Genomic DNA, 9,514 nt, shown 5'->3' on the forward strand with positions numbered 1-9,514 from the left:
CCAAAATGTAAATTCTCGAGTATATTAAAGACTAAAAGCTTCATCTTTATAAAACTGACAAAATACATCAGCCTTTAATTGGCAGTAGCATGATAATGGAAAGGAAATGTGGCTTAATTGGAGTTCTCTCCCTGAAAAGACAGAGTTTAGTAGTGTCATTTTAATTATTTCTAGCCATTAATCCTGCAATCAACTATTACTTTCTCCATCTATTACACTAGGAAGTACTCCCTGCTGTAAATGCTATGGTATTTAAAAGGCAAATGCCCAGTGCAAACAAAAAGACGCAGGCAAGATTCATTGCCTCAGCAACTGCTCTGGAGAACCGCAAACCGACTTTTAAATCATGGATAGTCAGGATGATGGATATGGCTAATTTAATTATCAACAATAGGCATTCTTGAATCAGACATCCATTTAACCATTACTCATATCTGTTGAATTAAATAATTAAATAAATAGTTAATGTGTTACATAAGATAGTTTTCTTGAATATGAGTCTTTATTTTGATACTGCTTTTGCACAGCTGGATAAACATATCACTAAACACATTCCAGAGTAATAGGCATCTGTGGCAATTGTAACTGACAGTCTTCCCCAGAAGGTGAAGAACTATACCAGAAAGACATTGTCTTAATCTTTCTATGAACCACACCCAGTACAAGCTCAGCAATTACTCTTTCTTCTTTTGCCTTTTCAAGAACCCATAGACTCATTAATAGATTCTTTTTTAATTCTAATGTGTACTGCATGAAACTACATAGGATACATAAGATTCCAATGCCCATCCATGAATTTTTCTGATTTCAGGGTTCCCATTTTACCTAACGTTTCCAGACACAATTTAAATTTAATTTACAAATACTTAAATTTCTATGTTTAGCCATTTTCGATGGTAAAATTTACTCTGCAGAGATCTTTATTCTCTTGATTCACAAAGATTACATTATATCTGATATTTAATTAAGAATTAATATATTGCAAGTTGCAAACTGTTGACTGATTTTTTTTCCAACTGCTTTCAAAGCATATATGTATTCCAGAATGCCTAACATTACAAGCACCCCCCAACCTAAGAGGGATTCAAATGGCCATTGACAACATATGTTAAGTAAATACTGAGTTTAAAATCCATTTGCCAGAACCTATCTAAATAGGATCATTTTCAAATAGTAATTTTTTCTGAGAAATCTACTGCATAGAAAGTAGAAATTTAAGAAATTAGGAATTTAATTAAAAGCTAATTTCTAAAATTGCTTCTAGTGTAAGTACAATTTCATCGTGATCGCCTACATGTGTGATCTTCTATAATATGATATCCAGATGTGACCTTTATACATAGAAAAAATTTTAATGGGGGCAAAATTAACTTATACACAAAGAATTATGGCACAAAAGTGAACTCATCCGGTAGAAATTCTCAGCCATCAGGATTGAAGATAAAAAAAGATATTTATGGCCATCCAATCACTACCAAGGAATAGAGGGGTAATTAAGAAGATATATTCTGGAGTCTGATGACCTGAGTTCAAAGTCTGAACCACCACTTACTGGCTGTATAACCTTAGTAAGATGATACTTCTCTCTATAGCAATTTTCTCATCTATGATAGAAGATAATAATTATCCCCACTTCATACAATTGATGTGAGGATCAAATGGATAATAAATGTATAGCATTTCCTAGCATACAGTAAATTTTCAACCATAATTAGATATTTATAATTATTATAATTTTTTATTTAAACAGCTCATTCTGCATGTATCCTGACTGATTCAATCTTGCTGGTCAAAATACAAATTTCTCTCTTTTTAAAAAACAGGTTATTTAGATTTTAATCAGTTACTAGTATGCTAATATCAATAGTCATAAAATATGTGTACCAAGGAAAATCTTAGAAATCATCTCATTCAAATTTTCTCATTTTTAAGGCCCAGGAAGTTTGTGACTTGCTCAAAATCAAACAGCAAATTTAAAACATTATAGAACTTCATGGAATATAGATAATATCTGGAATACAGACTACCATGAGCTTCCTAAATGTTTTCTTTGTTAAGATTCTCTGACTTTTTGCAAAAGATTTACTTAACAAATCTTAACTGAAAGAAAATTTTGATAAACTGAATTTTCTATTTATCCATTATCTCTTTTATATTTTTAATTATAAATTGACAAATTACAGTTATACATATGTATGAAGTACAATATGATATTATGAATCATAATGTGCAATAATTAAATCTAGCTAATTAGCACGTTTATCACCTCAAACACTTTTCCTTTTTCCTGGTAAAAGCATTTGAAATTTATTCTCTTAGCAATTTTTTAATGTACACTACATTATTATTTACCATGTCACCAGACTGTGCAATTTATCTTCTAAAAAATGTGTTCTTCTTATCCTCCTGTCTATCTGAGCCTTTGAACCCTTTGACTATCATCTCCCCATTTGGCCCACCTCCCCAGCCTCTGCTTCTTTGAGTTTGATTGTTTCAGATTCCACATGTGAGACCATGCAGTATTTTTCACTCTGTGCCTGGCTTATTTTGTTTCACGCAAGGTTCTCCAGGATCATCCACGTTGCTGTAAATAACAACATGTCTTTCCTTTTGAAGGTTGAAGGGTATTCCATTGTGCATAGACCACCTTTTCTTCATCCATTCATCTACACGGACACAGGCTGATTTCTGAATTTGGCTACTGCAAACGGTGCTGCGATGAGTTTGGGAGTGCGGATGTTTCTCTTCAACTGATTTCAAATCTTTTAGATAAATACCTGGAAGGAGGATTGCTGGATCTTGTGGTAATTCTATTTTTAATTTTTTGAGGAATCCCCATAGGGTTTCCCATAATGGCCAGACTAATTTGCATTTTCCCCCAGCAGGGTACTAAAGTTCCCTTTTCTCCACATCCTCACCCACAGTTGTTTTTTCCTCTATTTTGACAGGTGGGAGGTGACAGCTCACTGTGGCTCTGATTTACATTTCCCTGATGAGTAGTGATAGGAAGCATTTGTTTCACCACATTACCTGCTGGCCATTTGTATATCTTCTTTCCAGAAATGTCTATTCAGATCCCTTGCCCATTTTTAATCAGATTATTTTTTCAAAAGAGTGAAGTTTTCTATATATTTTGGATGTTAACTCCTTATCAGATATTGACAAATATTCTCTCCCAATCTGTAGGTTATCTTTTCACTGTTCATTGTTTCTTTTCTTGTGCAAAAGCTTTTAAGTTTGTGGTGATCCCATTTGCCTATCTTCAGTTTTGTTGCCTGAGCTTTTGGGGTCACATCTAAAAAATCTTTGCCCAGACCAATGTCACACAGTTTTTTCCCTTTGTTTTCTTCTCATGGTTTTAGAGTTTCATGTCTTTGCTTTAAGTCATTAATCTACATTTTAATTGCCTTTTAAATATAGGATGAGATAAATAATACAATTTTACTCATTCACAAATTGATACCCAATTTTCTCAAGACTATGTATTGAAGAAAGTGTCCCTTTTCTTTTTTCTTTTTGTTTTTGGCCGGGGCTGGGTTTGAACCCGCCACCTCCGGCATATGGGGTTGGCACCCTACTCCTTTGAGCCACAGGTACCGCGGAAACTGTTCTCTTTCTATTGTGTACTTTTGGCATCATGTTATCTGTACATGTGTGGGTTCATTTCCAGGCTTTCTATGCTGTTCCATTGGTTAATGAGTCTGTTTTTATGCCAGCAAATGCTGTTTTAATTACTATAGCTTTGCAGCATAGTTTTAAATCAGGTAGTGTGATACTGCCAGCTTTGTTCTTTTAGCTCATGATTGCCTTGGCTCTATGGCTTTGTTGTGGTTCCATATGAATTTTAGTATTATTCTTTTCTATTTCTATGAAAAAGGACTGGAATTTTGATAAGGACTGCACCAAATCTGCAGGTCATTTTAGCATTTTAACAATATTAATTCTGATAACATGAATATGGGGTATCTTACATTTATTTGTGTCTTCTGCAATTTTCTTCATTAACATTTTATAGTTTTCAAGATACATAATTCTTACCATTCAAACATGTAGAAATATTAACCTATCACACATTATATTGCCTTTTTCCATTCCAAAAGTAAGTTGTGAACATTGGAAAGAAATAAAGAATTTTCCCATCATCTGCCTCTGCTTCCCTTCCTCAGACATAATCAGTGTAATAAGAATTTGGTGTACATCTTTCCAAAAGTTTTTTTGCTCATTATCATCTATTTAAATACTTTTTCTAGGCCAGGATTTGTTTTACAAATAAGGGGCAACTAAGAGAATGGTAGATAATATGTATTAGCGTTATATTTTCAAGATTTTTAATCTAAAATCTTTTTCTCACCTTTTCACTCTGGTTAAAGTAGATTGTTTATAGGAAGAGTTTGGCTATGAAAATGGTCTGCAGGAAGTGCGTTATGTACAGATACAAAGCTGTAAATGGATGAATATTACAAAGTGAGAGCCAAATGATAATTTTTATTAGTAAGTGATGCGCTTAGGAAAGGACCATAAGTTCATCATCACTCCAATGTGCTTCATCAGGCATTTTATAAATACTCAACTGTTCTGTTAGTACCAGGACAACAAGCAGGAAGAAAATAGAACACCAAGGAGTATCCGTTCCCAGAAAATGAATTTACCAGCATAAACTTGATGATTAAAAGAACAAATACTGCATAAATGCAAAGCTGTATCAAATGTATTAGTGTGCGGCCTAGAAAATTCATTGCCTGTACAAAAGCAAGCTGGACATTGAGGATTTGAATTAACAGCCACTTGTTTGATTTCAAATTTCTTCAGCAAAAGAAGCTGGACCCAAGAACATCCTTTAACTATCCCAAGTTACGAATGCTCATAGAACAGACAGCAGACTTCAGAGCCTGCTTTTATTTCAACAAAGGGAAAAAAATTACATTTGAAGCTCAAAGCAGTTCTCATTTTAAATGCGTACACATAACATAAATGCATTTATACATTACAGATATATAATTTGCTTTTGGTAAAATGCAATATCTGTGAACTATTTTAATTAGTTACACAACACAATATTTTCCCTAAATAAAATTACCCTTTCTGAACATCCAGTTTTTATTTTCTAGCTCTAAGGTTTTAGTTCAAACATGTGATCTTATAAACCTGAGTACCCTATGTTCACATTGAACTCAGGTGAGAAATATTAGAAAGTGTACTGACATTTCATCAAGTTAATAAACATTTCAAAGTATGTGATTCAGGTTTAGTTTTATGAATTATGACAGTTAAATGATTGAAAAGCATTTCTTAGTGTCAGCAAGTCTTGTGTAGGGTTACTTGATAAATTGGTCAAACTAAGCAGTTTCAAATGCTATGAAATGGGGAATTACACCAAATTTATTCTAAGTCTTCTCTTTAAACTGTACTTATAAGGCCAATATGGCCAAACTTTAAAAGGCAGTAGAATGAATACATATTACAGTATCAAATCTTTTGGTTCCAAAAAAGCAAATGACCTCTACAAAGCTTTACAAAGCCAAGTTTTAAAAAGAGAGCGAGAGAGAGAGAGCTAATTGATTATCATTCAACATACATTGTCTTTTTTTCTCTTCTTTTTTTTTGAGGATTTCCGGCACCTTTGGTCTCAGCAGGTATTTTTGGTGGATGGAGGGGAGCCTGCCCGTGAAAACTGTTACATCAGAAAGCCAACTCCTGCTCATGCCCTGACTTTCCTACCACGGCAACCGGCCACATCATTGCTATCTGCCATTTATGAGGCTCTTAATACATCCTGCTCCCAGGTCTCAGCAAGTCTGGTCACAGCCAGCTTAAAGGGGACATTTAGGGGCTAACCCCAGTAGCACAACCGAACCCATCAAAGGAGCTGATGAATTCATTTTATTACAAAAACTTTCTCCTTTTTGTTCCTTGTACAATTTATAAATAGGACAAATTATTTCCTAAAATTATTATATATTTGCAATACAATCAAGTCTGGCCATATGGGAAACTTAGAAAAAAACCCTAGTGTTATCATTAAGAGTTTCCCTCTTTCAAGAACCATATCATTCATCAATGTTTACAATTTTTGTAGTTTCTTTGTATAAAATTGATACAGGAGAGGTGACATCCCAGGCAGCTCAGCTGAGCTGGGCTGGAGGTCCGGCCGCCTCCATCTTGGTGGTGTTGGCGCTGCAGCAGCCGGCAGAGGAACCAGCAGGCTGGAGCGTAGGCAAGGTGGGGGGGAGCCCGAGGGGGGGGGAGCCTCCCACCCCCACCGGAGGCTCCAGTAGCCAAAAGGGACTGGACAGCTCCTGGGGAGAAACCAGCACCTTGGTGTCTCCTTCCCCTTTACACTTATGTCTAAATACAGAAGCTCCATTTCCTATGCCTAGGTCAATTTTGTATAAGTTTCCTAGGCCTCAGTTCTGTGAATGGACTGTGACCATTCATTAGTACATTCATTCACCTTTCCCCAGTGGAAGAGACTGTGTTCATTCATTTCCTGGCCTCCTATAGAAGGAATCCATGCACCTATATCTACCGCTTAACAGAGAGAGACGGAGGAGAGAAAAACAGAGAGAGCTTTTCTCTCCCAACTTGGGTTTTCTCTCCCTACCAGAAACTTTAGTGTTTTGTATTCTTTTCTGTAAATAAATTCTGTCTTGCCACTGATTTGTGGTGTGCAGATTTATTCTTCAAATCACCAAGACCAAGAACCTGAAAGTCTGGTATCAAAATCACTTTGTGGGGACACTCACATGGCCATCTTCAAGCCCATCAATACTGGCCTCTAGGCTTGGCATGCTGAACACTGCATTTCTGAACAGCAAAAGTTATTATCCCTGCCTTCTATACTCAATAATGAAATTGTTACTCTGAGAGAATTTAGGTAAGAAATAGTTTAAGTTAAAGAGTTCTTCTTAAACCTTGAGCCTACTTCACAAGCCATTTATTATTTTCTGGCCAAGTAACTGGCATGGATTTAATATAGTCTCTTCCCTTTCATCCAAAGAAAAGATGGAGTAACTAGTTTTAAAATCCTTACAGACTTTCTCTGATAACCATTGTAAATGAATAATGCAGGGTCCCCCCAAAGTGTTAGCATCCCACCCAAAGCTCTAACAAATGAACACCTTAGTACACCAAGCTATTCCGTCATTTTCTGTATTTTAAATAAGTTCTAATACAGGCAAGTGACAGTGGCTACTTCTCATCAAGTGTAGCATCTGGGCTCAGAAACCTTAATTCTGTTTCGGCAACAAAGCAGTGACAGATATTTCAGAATAAACGATTTTTAAATGTTTGTAGCCATTTGGAAAGTATTGTCAACACACTGTCTTGTGTTAGCTGTTAAACAGGCACCTTGTGCTGAGAATCAAAGAACCCAGAAATCTACAAATGTCTTACTTCACCGGGTCTAACCACAATCAAAAGATTTACTATTTGTTTAATAAAAATAAATTACACAGCAACTTTTACCAAGCAGCAACTACTAAAAAATGGTAGGGAAATGGTACAGGGGGGAAAAATGACTTCACAAAAATACACTAAAAATTTTAATAATTTTTTTGCAGGAACTGCCAATGTTTTAATGTTTAGTAATAATAGCACAACTGACGAAGACCCAAGGTAGGAAGAAACCGTGTTCAAACAACTAGGGGCTAAATCACTCTGAAAACTAACCCTACCGTAGGTGATAAGAACACACATTTTATAATATAAAACCTGTCTAAACATAGTAGTTTGTTGCACAAAACCATTCAATCTTCCGTTGGCTTGGAAAACAGGTGTTCCTGATTTCAGTGTAAATTAGCAACCTTTAATTAACTCTTTCGTATGGCAGGAAAGAGCTCTTCCAGCTCTTCCACTCCTGCCTGGGTCATGACATCTGTGATGTTTTTCTCCAGATTATCAGCGCAACTACTTATATCAATTCTTCCACTGATCTGGTCAGACGTAATCTGAAATTTATCTTACATCTGCTCCAGGAGTTTCTGCACCACTGAGGCGAGATTCTGCACCATCGTGGGTCAGTCTCAGCCATCTCCGCCATTCCCCTCTTGGCGGTGATGATGCGTTGTCTTTCACACCATTGGTATTTATATAATACAGTTAGGCAATGCCACATTGAATGAAACAGAAGATTTCTTAGTAATAGACAAGATCAAGGTTAAACTAATTCAGTTGTTTTGCTACTCAGAGGCAATCAAAATGAAAAGCATTTATTGGCTGTGCAGTATAATCTAAATTAAAAAATGAACATTAATTTTCTAAGCAGTGAAGATGCTCAGGAATCAGGTTCTCTTCTGCCATAAGACCACCATCTTTTGCTACGTTCCTCCCCGCTTCGTCCCTTAAAACCACCCTAGGCGCGAGCTGCTCCTCTGATGTACCTACCAGTCCACTGTACACTATTTGCCTTTGCTCGTGCAGTTTCCATGGCAGACAATGCAGCTGCTTTTCTTACTGTACTTTGTCTTACTGTACTTGTCATTTAGGACTCAGCCCAAAGTGCCATCTCCTCTGTAAGACCTTCCCGAATTTCTTTCTTTGCTCCCCTATCCCCAAGCATAAAAGGTCTTTCCTTCTCTATAATTCCACAACACTTTGCATGCCAAGGATTTCTTTGTATAAAAACCCTAAAAATTTTTTTAATCTTTCTGAATGAGAGGAATAAAGATGAATCATGACCACTACTGGTTGATCGGCTTTAAATTGCTCAAAATTTGAGCTAATCTGGGTTACAGATTGGACAGATAAGTGACAAGAAAAGAGGAGAACTAACATTCCTGAAGTATGAACTGGGCGCCAGAAAATGAATCACCTATTTCGTTATCTATTAACAACTTTAGCCCTAACAACAATTCTGTGTGTTAGATTCCACTATACATTTTCCAGACTAGAAAACTGAAACTCAAGGAGTCACTTGCTTTGCTTAACACCGTAGTGAATCTGGATTTCTGATCAAAGGAGTTGCAGTGTGAATCACCTCGGGGAAAGCTCATATGCAGAATGGCAAGGTGATTAAAAACAGATGAGAGTAAGCTTAGCAAGACAATGAAATTAAAGGCTCTGGATTCCCCTCCCCATAAATCACAGACCCAACAGCCTCACATAGATCAATTCCCACTGTAAAATCCGCAACTTGACAGACTCCCACACACTGAGTGCTAGACTGCCCACACTAGAACTGATGAAAGAAGCTGAGAAACATTCTCCCCATAATCTCTGCTCCTAGCATGGAAGGGAGTCGCTAAATCCCAGTTTCTCTCTGAGAAGCAAAGGCTTTGTTTTTGACTGTACATTTCTATCCCAACTTTTCTGGCTGCTACTCAAGGATTTGGCTTCTAACTCGCTTGTCTCTGAGAGCTGACAGGACTTGGCACACTTGACTCAGGGGTATATAAAGCACAAAGATGATAGTTAGGACTAGCATGAGGTTTTGAAAGGTACCCGGATTTCTGGCCAGGCTGATAGGTCCATGTCTTCCCCTATATAAGGATTACGAAGCCTGGGAAAGGTGGATATT

At 36.6% G+C, this 9,514-nt stretch overlaps 1 pseudogene; it reads right to left on the bottom strand.

The window, feature by feature from the left end:
- Window positions 1–7,808: 7,808 nt before the first annotated feature.
- Window positions 7,809–8,029, bottom strand: LOC111725023 (annotated as a pseudogene).
- Window positions 8,030–9,514: the final 1,485 nt, after the last annotated feature.

Source organism: Otolemur garnettii, unplaced genomic scaffold (assembly GCF_000181295.1).
Source record: "Otolemur garnettii isolate 467f Iridium unplaced genomic scaffold, OtoGar3 scaffold00030, whole genome shotgun sequence".
NCBI lineage: Eukaryota > Metazoa > Chordata > Mammalia > Primates > Galagidae > Otolemur > Otolemur garnettii.